Below are 12,716 nucleotides of genomic sequence, written 5' to 3' on the forward strand. Positions count from 1 at the left end.
CAGAAGGTGAGCAGTCAAAGAAATCTGAAATGGCTTAGCACAAGGGATTGAGAAAGGGTTTATCCTATGAGCCTGATTTTTATCCTAAAAACAATATGAACTCATGGAAAAAATAAATTTATCCAGAGAGTGACATAGTCAGAAATGTACCTTAGGATTATTATTTTTGTGGCTTGGTATAAGATGGATTGAAATGGGAAAACAATAGAGGTGATGAAATCAATTAGGAAAAACAGGGAAATAGAAGCAAGATTTCTTAAATTTAGAAAACAGGGATTTTTGTTTGAAATCCAGCTTCACTCCTCACTCTTCTAGTTTTGGAGCTATTACTTTACAATTCTGAGTCCCTTTTTTTTTGTTTGTTTGTTATTATTTTTATTTTTTCATAAAATGAGTGAGTTCATCTAAGTGATCTATAAGGCTTCACCCAGCATTTCATTTTGTCAACCTGGGTGAAGGATAGCAAGTTCTACACTAACTCACAACTCAATTTGGTGCTAAGCCACCCATATGGACAGACACTAAGTTTTGTAAGAAACATCAGTGGGCCATGGCACACAGACTGAAAACCACCTGGCTCCACAGGGATCTGCGATTCAGAGAAATAAGGAGTACCTCTCTCTTTGAAGCTGATTCCTGCATCTGCTCCTCAAATGCACATGGGCTGTGCCATGCTGGCAAACGTGAGTTAGGCAAGTCATGAGGGGAACAGAAATTCCAACAGCAATATGTTGGTAAAATGTTTGTGATGTTTTCCTGCTCACACAAGCTGTTGTTTTCAGGGCAGGGAAAGAAAGTTTGCTAACGTGAGGTATTTTTAGAATCCCCCCCCCTTTTTTTTTTTTTGGCAGCTTTTGTCAAGTGGTGGCAGTATGGTGTAATGGATAGAACATTTGGCTTACACTCAGGTAAACCTGGGTTAAAACCCTACCTCTACATTTTTGAACTGTGTGACCCAAGGTGAGTCGCTTATCCCTAACAAGTCCTTCAGACTTATTTACTAAGTCTTTGATTGAGTTATAATCTGCATTGGTGGACTGAATCCCAAGATCAAGAATTTCTCAATCTTCTCTTTTCACATATTTATGCAATTTTAGACATTAACATATAGTGTCTATAATATTTTGGGGAAATTAATCATGTAGTTCAATGAATTTCTCTAAAATGTAGAAACTCATCACTCAAAAGAATGGTTAAAAATGTTATTCTTGCTTTGAAAATAAAATTCTGTCAAATCAATAATAACCAGTAAGTATTCATTAAGTGCCTACTATGTGCCAGTCTCTATGTTAAGTATTAGGCATGCTAAATAAGAGAAAAGGAAGTGCCTACTTGCATGGAGATTGTGCTCATGGTAATTCACCAATTAATCACTAAGCATTTAATAAGACCTACTATGTGCCCAGCACTGTACTGGACAAAGACAAAAATGGAAATGAAACAGCACTTGCCTTCAAGGAACTTTCATGCTGCTGGTAGTGTTGGCTGACATTTATATAGCATTTTAAAGTTTTTAGGCATTTTGTGTTCACTAGATTGTTTCCATCAAAAAGTATTTATTAAACACTTATTATCTGCTACCTGTGCTAAGCATTGTGAACTCAGAGAAAGGCAAATCAATACATGACTTCATGGAGTTTGTGGTCTAATGTGGGAGGCAATGACTCCATATTTTCTTTAGAATAAAAGTCAGGCTCATCATATATACAATGTCAATAGGAGGTAATCAGTAGAGAAAAGGTACAAAAATTAAGGGGAATGGCAAAAGACATCAGAAGGTAGATTTTTTAGCAGGGATTTGAAGGAAGCAAGGGAAGTCAAGAGGATGAGATGAAAAGAGAGAGCATTTCAGAAATGGGGATGACCAGTTTCACCAAATCACAGCTTAAATGGGGGTGAGTAAGGTGTAAGAAGGTTAGAAAGGTGTATTGGGAGAGAAGGTTAATGGGATTCTCTATAGAGATCTTGTTAAGGTAAGAAGACAAAGATTAAGTGCCTTAATGGAAAGAATGATATATTTGAAATAAAAGTAAAGTGGTCCAAACTCTAATTTTATTTGTAACTCCCTGGGTAAAGCATTTGCTCTATTAGAGTTTCAGGTTCCTACTCTGTAAAAAGAGAGGATTACTTTTTCTAGTAAGGTACCTGAGCATAAGGTTACATTTAAGCCCTTATGCTCATAATATGAAAGCATCAGGAAACACATGAAACAAAGGAAGTGAAAAACCCTATATTGAGAAAGAGTGACTAAGACAAAGAGGCAGAGACAGGAAAATCTCACAGGAAATTCAATAGAGAGAAGAAATCAGTAAACACAAAGGAGGCTTCAATTCAATAAATAAATACTGAGCTGTAAAACAAATGAAGATAAATTTCCATCAGTAAAGGGCATATTTGCAATGAATAATTTGAACACCAAAAGTGAGAATGGTTCAAATGTAAAAGGGATTTAGAAGCTATATAAGAGAAAGAAAGATTATGTAAATGATAAACAGAAAAAAATCAGTTCCCTTAAAGAACCATTCAAAGGAAGATAACTAGCAAAGTTGATAAAATTGATCAGATGAGTATATAGCCATATCTATATATATACATGTATATCCACAACATAATATACAAAGACATGCATGTATTTATGTTCACATACATATATACATATAGTATTTGCTTTGCTAGAACCCAAATTTCATAGAAGGAAAAAGAAAATGGCAAAGACAGAACATATAAATGAAAAGTTGGTCAACTAGAAAAATGTTTTACTGATCCCCAAATGCTATCATAGAATTTATTTCTTATCCCACCACCTGTCTCTTACCTGCCACCAAACAAAATGAAACTTTTGCATATATTTGTGTGTAATAGGGTTTTGGAACAATTCATCTAAGATATGGAGGGACCAACTCCAGGAAAAGATATTCTATATTCATTTATCACGTGAATAGAAGGAACTTCTTTTAAATAACAACTCTGCAGCCAGAACAGTCTGCATCTTTTAAAACTTCTAGACTGGGAAAGTCTCTCTTCTTCAGTATTCAAAAAAAAAAAAAAAAAAAAGGTAAAGATACTGTTTACCTACAGATTGGGCAACATGAATTGAATTAGTAAGAGTGGCTATCTTTCCTTCCTCCCCTGTAACCCTGAGAAATGAACTTGGGGTTTTGTTTTGAACTATTTAATTTGTCATTTTTAATTCTAGGCACAAGGGATAGAATTCCTTGGTGAATTTGGAACCAGAATCTTGCGCCTTATATACAGTCAACCAGCCTGAGAAACCAGGGTGCTTGGGGCTTGAATCCAAGAGAAATTTCTGACTTGGAACTTGGTGAAACTGTGCTGTATCAGAAGCGAGTTAGACTATATCTGTGATCTCTCATTTTTTTTTTCTAGAAACTGAGGTAAAGAGAGGGAGGATCATATTTCCACTTTTTGAGGCAGATATGTTTGCATATTTTTTCTATTACAAATTTGAGGTAAATATCTTTGTAAAAGTTAATCTAACTCTTAAATGGTTAAACAGAACTGGAATTCAAACAACCCTTACAGTTGGGGAGATTCAATGGGTGGGCTTGAGTCAGTGGCAAAAATTATAGACATTCCCAATTCTCTTAGAAATACCAGAGAACCCCTGAGAATGGTTGAAATGTCAAATGAAGCAGGATTCCAGGCACAAGGATAATCACTGGAGTGTGTGTGTGTGTGTATGAGTGCAATATGTATGTGTATATACATATATACACATAAACACATTACATTCGTACACATTATATCTCTATATATCATCTCACATGCAAGTATTAGATATAATATGCATTATGTGTACACACACACACACACACACACACACACACACACACAAACACACTTATTTGCCATTCAGTCATTCAGTACTGTCCAACTCTTTGTGACTCCCATGGACCACAGCACTCCAAGCCCTTCTATCTTCCACTATCTCTTGAAGTCTATCCAAGTTAATATTTATTATTCCATTATTATCCAAGTTAATATTTATTATTCCATGACAGTACCTATTTATTCCTCTTTTTGCTCTTCCTTTCTCCTTTTGCCTTCAATCTTTCCCAACATCAGGGTCTTGTTTCTTATTATATGACCAAAGTATCATACACACACTGGAGGAGCAAAGATGTTTATCATCTTTTCTAAGCTCTGGCAAAGAGGAGTCAAATGCATTTTTATATTCAGTTAACATGATGATTTATTTAAAAAAAAAAAAACTCTACAGAATCTACAAAAATAATTAATGTTAATAATAGCTTTCCCAAACTAGCAAAATTGAAAATAAACAAACAAAATTATTAGCATTTCTCTATATTATTAACATAACCAGGGGGAAAAAAGAAAAAGAAAAATAGTAATTAAAATAATAACATGCAGAAAGTCTGGAAGTTCATGTACTAAGATCCACATGACTTCTACAAATAAAATTTGCTTTCACAGAACTCAAGGAAGAAATAACTAATTGGAGTGACAATTAATATTAGTTCTTTTAAGACTACCTCAAAGACCATCAATCACTACTCTGGTGGCCTATGTTTGAGAACCACATCTAATGACTGCTACTTATGTGACATTGGGCAAATTTCCTAAATTTTTTGGATCTGCTTCCTTTTTCTATAAAATGAAGAACGATCCCATCCAGCTCTAATCTGTAACCTCATGATCCCAAAATGCACGGTAGTTAAATATTCAGTAAATTCCAAAACACACATTTCCTGGAAAGGCAATGCCAATATTTTAATCCATATTGGAAAAATGAGAAACAAAAATAAGGGGTATATTGCTGAAAGAATTTTAGGCCAAAATTCTACTTATACAGTTAATTCTAAATTTATATAATCATTATTAATGGTATAACATAAATATTCTAGAATAATGAAAGGCTATGAACTTCAGAATTGTGGATAGAGGAAGAAATTGTAATTAAGTATAAAAAAATTTATAGATGCAAAACAGATAGTTTTATGATTTTTCCATGAATAAAATCCATGTATCTCAAATTAAAACAAATATATTGATTAGAAAACAAATCATGTTAAGTCGGAAAAATTTAGATATCAAATTTGATTGGAGAAAATCAATATTAAGAGTTATTCTCCTGGTAGACAAGTGTTGTTAAAGGATAAAAACAGAAATGAAATTCAGACCATTTGAAAAAAAAATCTTTCACATCTCTACTAATCACTTCATAAAACAGGGAAACATATTTAACAAATGAATAAAAATGATATTGTAAGGCTATAGATAGCTGTACTAATTCACTTGTGGAAAAACTAAATTATTTCAAGATTTTCTAAAATAATGTAGATTTATGAAAGAAAACTTATTTACTTAAGTAAATGCAGGAATTCTACTATTATACCTCTTACTCATGGAGACTAATTAATGAAAAGACCCATTATATCCCCCACCTCCTATTCATGCACACAACACACACACACACACACACACACACACACACACACACACAATCATGGTGAAGACATGCGTAAGAACAAAAAAAAAAGTTAGAAACAAAATATGTGCCCAGTGACAAATAGTGGAACAAATTGCTATAAAATGAACATTATAGAATGTGATTGCACTGCAAAGAGAGACAAATGTGGAGAATGCACAGAAATACAGAAAGAATAGTGTGAAACGATGTAGTATAAAAAAAGACAGTAGTATGCCAGCTGAACATAGAGATATAAAGAAAAACATTCAAAGGGGGCAAAATGCAAATAAATTATAAAATATGTTAATGTCATATTTTTTTTAAAGGACATGTCTATCCTTTGTGTTAACAAATTGTAAATTCAAGAGGAAGGCAATCAAACAGAATTAGCAATAATGATTACTTAGGTGGCTTTGTCTATTTTGGGGTTAGTGGGTTGGGAAGATATATTGAATTTGGAGGTTTTTTTCTGGGAAATGTTTGCTGCGTCAAAGTTAAATGTGACAATAAATATGTGAAGGATGTTTGTGATGTTGGTGGGTTAGGACACATAGTTTTATGATGTGGGGACTCAAATTATCACTACAGAAAGCAATTTCTATTTCTATGTAGACCTACATATCTGTTTTAGAATGGTACAGTACCTTATACATAATTTAGTAGATACAATCTTAAAATTTCCTAAAGCTCAGAAATGTTATTCACACAGTTAGTTAAGTATTAAAAGGCAAAATTTGAACCATGTCTTCTTTATTTCAAGATCATCAGTGTATCCATGAAAAAGCAATTTCCCTTTCATAAACAAAATAAAACTGCTAAAAACCAAAGGATCCTGGGATTGTGAATTTAGAGCTAGAAGGGAGCTCAAAGATCATTTAGTCTGATCCTTTTATTCCTCTGGGGACAAAAGTGAAACCAATGGGATGATATGACTTCCTGCAGGTCACACAAATAGTTAAGTGGTGAAGATAAGATTTGGTATAAATAATCTCTAAGATTTCTTATAGTTCCACATCCAGCAGTTCTTAAAGAAAGATAAAAGCCTCTAGTTCCAGCGAAAGTCCTTTTTTATTGTAGACATCCTGCAATAGTGGAATACTGAATTTTCTTAATATTATTAATATTATTTGCCTCTGATCTACTCAATTTAAATCTGTGTGATTGTTTCAGTTCTGCTCACATTTTTTCTTTTTCTTTTCTTTTCTTTCTTTTTTGTTTAAAGCTTTTTATTTACTAAGCACATTCATGGGCAATTTTTCCAACATTGACTTTTGCAAAATTATTCACATTTTTAGAAAAGACATTGATAGGTTGGAATGTCTAGAGTGGTTCAACCAACATGGTGAAGGGAGAAGAAACAACAATTTATTAAGCACCTACTATGTGTCAGGCATTGTGTTAAATGCTTCACAAATATCTCAATTGATCCTCACAAAAATACTGAGAAATAGGAGCTATTTGTATTCCAATTTTACAGTTGATGAAACTGAAGAAAACAAAAGTTAAATGCCTTGCCCAGAATCACACAGACAACATGTGTTTGAGACTAGATTTTGGGGCAGATTTCCTGGACTCCAGGCTCAGCATTCCATTCACTGATCCACTTGAATGTATGGAATAAAAGAAAAGGAGATTTCCTTAGAGAAGATTCTAGGGAATATGACAGCTAGCTTCATGTATTCAAAGGGCTGCCACCTGAAAGAAAGATTAGACTCTATAAATAATGTGTTTAAATTAAAGCTTGACATCAAGCTTCAATTTAAACACATTATTTATAGAGTCTAATATATATAAATAATTAGAACTTACCAAGGAAGAAATGAATGATCTCAGGAGGTAATGAGTTTCCCATCATAGAAAGTCTTCAAGATTACCACTTGTTACTTATGTTGAGTTCCTTGTGAGAGCTTCATAAATGTTTGTTGATTGATTGATTGTTTATGAGATTCACTTTGGGAATGGATTAGATTGATTGGCTATTAAGTTTCTCTAATTCTAAGTCCTGTGAAGTTTGTGATATTGATGAATTATGACACATAGTTTTTGAAATCACTTGGCCTAAAATGAGATTGTGACTGAGAAATATAAAACATATCTATATCCCCTGAGACTAATTTTAGGATATGTCCCTATAATGCAGATAGGCTGGACCATATTGACAAGTGGAAGCCAGAAAGATACTAGTAAAAGAAATGGGAATTACCAAAATAGCATAATTAAATGTTTGAGATATTTTCTGATTGAACTTGAGGGAAGAGGAGCACAAGAAGGAAGCTACTTAATGGGAGACCCTCATTAAGTAAAATTGGCTTATTTAGAAAAAATCAGTTCCTGCACTACACAGTTAAGAATCAAGCTTGGATCTTGACTTTGTCATTTTATTACCTATCTGACATTCTCATTTAGTCATATAATCTTTTTGGGACTCAGTTTCCTCATCTGTAAAAATCAGGGATTGAAATAGATCCCACAAATGTGGTCAAGTTGAATAGTGAAATATTGAATATTGAAAATAAATTTTAAAAGTAATATTTTCAAAAAAATACAAACAAAAATAATATTTTCCCCATTGCATATAAAAACAAAATTTGATATTTGATATTGCCTTTTAATTTTTTTTTTGAGTTTAAATTCTGTACCTCCACTCATCCCTTGTTTCCTACCTGGACAATAAATAATTTGATGTAGATTATACATGTACAATCATGTAAAACATATTTCCATGTTAATCATGTTGTAAAAAAAAAAAAGAAAAGAAAAAATGAAAAAAAAAGTGAAAAGTACTATTTTTTATTTGTATTCATATTCCATCAGTTTTTTCTTTGGAGGTGTATAACATTTTTATCATGAGTTCTTTGGAATTGTCTTGAATCATATTATTGAAAATAACTGTCATTCACAGTTTATCATTATATAACATTGCTGTTATGGGGAGAATGTTCTTCTGTTTCTTCTCACTTCACTTTGCATCAGTTCTTGTAAGTCTTTGTAGGTTTTTCTGAAAGCATATTATTCATAATTTCTTATAGTTCATTAAAATCATATATCATTACTTTCTTTGCTATTCCCCATATTGATAGACAATTCTTCAATTTCCAATTCTTTGCCATTGCTAAAAGAACTGCTATAAACATTTTGTAAAATAAATCCTTCCTCATCATTTTTTTTTTTATTTTGGATCTTTTGGGGATACTTACCTAATAGTGGTATTGTGGTATTTCTGGGTAACTATGTGCATGGATTTATGAAATATGATCTCTCACAGATCTTTCCAACCTTTGAACATGGGATGAGACTGGCCAAGTATGGAAGAGACTGATTATCAGATTGGTTATCCAGAAAGCAATATCTCTCTCTTATTAGATTGTAAATGCTGTGAAGATAGGTACTGTCTTTTTCTGATTTGAATCCCTAACACATAACATAGTGCTTATTTATTAAGAAGATAGTAGTGTGCTTACCAAATATTGATCAATGAACCCAAAGCTCATTACCTGCATCACCGGAAGAAGTATCCTCTGTCCCCCAAAAGGAAGAAGTATATGCAATTATATCACCCTTTGGACATAGTTTCTAATTACTCTCCAAAATGGTTGAATTCACAATTACATCAAAGATGCATTAATGCACCGATTTGTTTAAATCTTCGACATTTATCATATTCCTTTTCTGTTATATTTGCTTATTTGATAGATGTGAGGTGGTACTGCAGAATTGTTTTAATTTGCATTTTTTCTAATTGATAGTGATTTAGAGAATCTTTTCAAACTATTTACAGCTCTGATTTCTTGGTCCAAAAACTGCCTATATATATCCCTTGACCATTTATCAATTGGGGAATGACTTGCATTTTTGTAAATTTGACTCATTCCTCTGTATATATGAGAAATGAGGCTTTTATCAAGAGACACTTATTTTTAAAAATGTCCTAGTTTTCTGCTTTCCTTTTTTTTTGCATTTGTTTTGTTTGTATAAAAACCTGTCAATTCAACATAATCAAAATTATTCATTTTACATATTATAGTACTATCTGTGGTTTGTTCATAATGTCTTTATCCATAGACCTGACAAGTAAACTACTCCATCTTCCCCTAATTTGCACATGTACCAACATTTATGTCTAAATTATGTGATCTTATCTTGGTATATAGAATGAGATGTTAATCTATAACTAGATTCTGCCAAACTGTTTTCTACTTTTTCCAGCAGTTTTTGTCAAATAGTGAGCCCTTGTCCCAAAAGCTTGAATCTTCCAGTGTATCAAACACTAGATTACTATGGACATTTCTTCCTGTCTTTTGTGTATCTAATCTATTCCACTGAACCACCACTTCATTCTTAGTTAGTACTGGATTTACCACTTCATAATACAATTTAATCCACATTCAGAGAAAGAAAGAATTATAGAGACTGAATGCAGATCAATGAGCTATATCACTTGAAAGAACTATAGTACTTTTTTCTCATGGTTTTTCTCTTTAGTTCTTATTTTTCTTTTATAACAAGAAAAATATAGAAATATGTTTAAAACGATTGTATATGTATAACCTATGTATATGTATAGCTTGCTCTCTTGGGGAAAGTGGAGGGAAGGAAAAAGGAGGAAAAAGAACTCAAAATCTTACAAAAATGAATGTTAAGAACTCTCTTTACATGTAATTGGGGAAAAAATAAAAAAAAAAGACTTGTAAATATACAATCCCATAAAATAACACTGATGGATATTATGTAGATGAGCAGGAAAATAAAGCATATTTGCATACATTCTAGGTTACCATGGAGGTAATGTGCCATACTGTGTAGTGAGTCAGCTTGGAATGTAAGTTCTATGTTTGACAAATAGTGATTGTTTCTTGTTGGAATCTTTACAAACTGATAACTCATTAGAGTTGATAGATTATTGATCTGATCTTACAAGAAGATGTTTTGGGCCAGAACCTGAAACAAGGTACTAAGTAGAACTAATTAATACAATGCTTTTGTTTACACCTTTACTCATTGGAAGTATGGGAGATTCACAAAGTTAACTGTGTAACTTTGTGAATTCACACCTCCCTTGAAGCTCTTAGGGCCAGAGAGCACTATGGGAGAAACCCATAATCCCTCTCTCTTGCATCCCACAATTCCTCTCTCTCGAATAAATAGAGCTTCAAAGGGGCCAGTCAGGAGAGTTTTCAGAGGAAGAAGCTACGAGTCAGAGTTGAGCTAGAGCCGGAGAGAATTGCTTCGGAAGGCAAGAGAGACAGATTCATCTTTGTGCTGGCTGGAGGCTGAAGGGAGCAGAGGCAAAGGACAAAGCGGCAGGAGCTCTTGGAACCAAGCAGAGAGATAGGCTTCTAAGAATCTAGCTATCCGGGCCCAAGGAAAGAGACAAGAGTTGGAAGGAGAAATAAACATTTGTATTTTTACCAGCTGGCTGCATTTGGGGTAATTATTGATCTGAACCATACTAAGGCTGCCTCCAGAAAACCTCCCTGAGAAACCTACCTTCTCCCAGAGAGAACTATTATTATTATATTATTTTAAAGAAGAAAAAGAACACCACAGTTTCTGACCAAGTCATTTAAATAATCAGCACTCTAGGTAACTTTTTAAGAATATAAGCTTCAAAGAAGGTACTGAGTTCAATTGGAAGAGACAGTTTCCTTATCTAAGAAATCCTTATAGAAATGAAATACTAGGATTAATCTTTATTCTTTATCCTTTTTAGTTTACAATCATTAGACTTGCTCTACTTCAAGGGGTCCCCATAAGACTTGAGAGAAGCATACAAAGAGTCCCAATCTTTATTCTTTATCTCTTTTAGGAAGACCCTTTTTTCTCTGCTTCTTAGTTTACTTATATGTAAAATCAGAACACAAATTACCTAAACTCTAAGATCTCTTTCAACTGAAAGTTTGATGAGTGTGATAACACAAAGGAGTAATTGCATTATTTGACTTAAGCAGCATGGGACCTGCTAATCTGGGAATTCCAATTTCCCTGTAAGACTTGGAAGATACCATATGATTACAAATTCAGCACTGAAAGAAATTATTGAAACCATATATGCTAACCTATTCATTTCACAGACGGGGAAACTGAGAACCAGATAGTTAAGTGACTTGCTAAAGTCACACAGGTAGTAAAGAACAAAGGCTCAATGACTTCCTAATGTTTTTTGAATAATTACCCTTCTGAAGGGAGGAATTATCAGGATTACATAGGGAATAAATAAGTGGTCAAAAACATAGTAAGAATGAGAGTCTGAATTTGGATCAGGGTCTTCCTGATTTTGAGCTCAAATTTTCTTCTGCCATACCTTCCATTCCCTCAAGCAACACATTTATGGCTGAAAACACTCTAAAGACCTACTCTAAGTGTCTAGTATCTAGTTAGACATTGAAGTTCACATGTTTTAAAGTGAATAATTAATAGCTGTCAATTTAATCTACTCAGGTCAACTGTTATTCAGTCTTCTCCACTTGTAAGCTTTGATCTAATTGGTTCCTCCCCGTGGAGCTTTGGGAAACGTTTGAGCTACCACTTCTTAAAGGCCTGTTTTTCAAAAAAGCCTCTCTGGTGTTCAGGTTGTCCAAAGATTGGCTGAGGCAGGGACTGCTAGTAGCCTGTAATCTCTTTTGCAATTAAATATTCCATTGCAACTTTTTTTGACTCAGTGGGCAATTTGTAACTGTAAAGTGAACTCAGCATCCCACCCCATTACCTTTATTTATGTCAGCTTAGGGGGCTGTTGTGAAAGGAGGTCTGGGGAAGATAATCTAGATTCCCAGTGTCCAGAGTATTTGGAACTCAGATTCACCAAAAAATAAAATAAAATAAAATAAAAGTTTTATATTTGCCATTTGTATACCATCTATTGGAGGTCAGGATGGGAGTAAGGGGTGGTGACTTAAACTTCAGCTCAAGTTTGGCCTAAATGGGGAGAGACATTTTCCTGAAAATTAGCTTTATTAAAGCTATCTCAGAAGAAAGAAGGAAGGACCAAATCATGGCTACTTATCCCTTACCAGAAGTGGGCACTGGGGATGTATGTAAACATTGTCCTTGATAAAAAGGACCTTAAATGAATGTGGGTCGCTTTCCCTCCTTTAAGATTTCTAGGATATAAGCCCAGTAGAAAAACTGTTAGATCAAAGAATAAGCATAGTTTGATAGATAAACTTTTGAGCACAGTTCCAAACTGCTCTCCAGAATGGTTGAATCCACTCACAGTTTCACCAACAATGTATCAGTGTCCCAGTTTTTGCACATCCCCTCCAAC

General features: G+C 33.7%; 1 long non-coding RNA gene across 1 annotated transcript in view; it reads left to right on the forward strand.

The window, feature by feature from the left end:
• Positions 1-12,716, forward strand: part of LOC127555949 (uncharacterized) — a 48,918-nt gene that overhangs the window by 31,858 nt on the left and 4,344 nt on the right. The window lies entirely within an intron of this gene.

The sequence above is a fragment of the Antechinus flavipes genome, chromosome 3 (assembly GCF_016432865.1).
Source record: "Antechinus flavipes isolate AdamAnt ecotype Samford, QLD, Australia chromosome 3, AdamAnt_v2, whole genome shotgun sequence".
Lineage (NCBI taxonomy): Eukaryota > Metazoa > Chordata > Mammalia > Dasyuromorphia > Dasyuridae > Antechinus > Antechinus flavipes.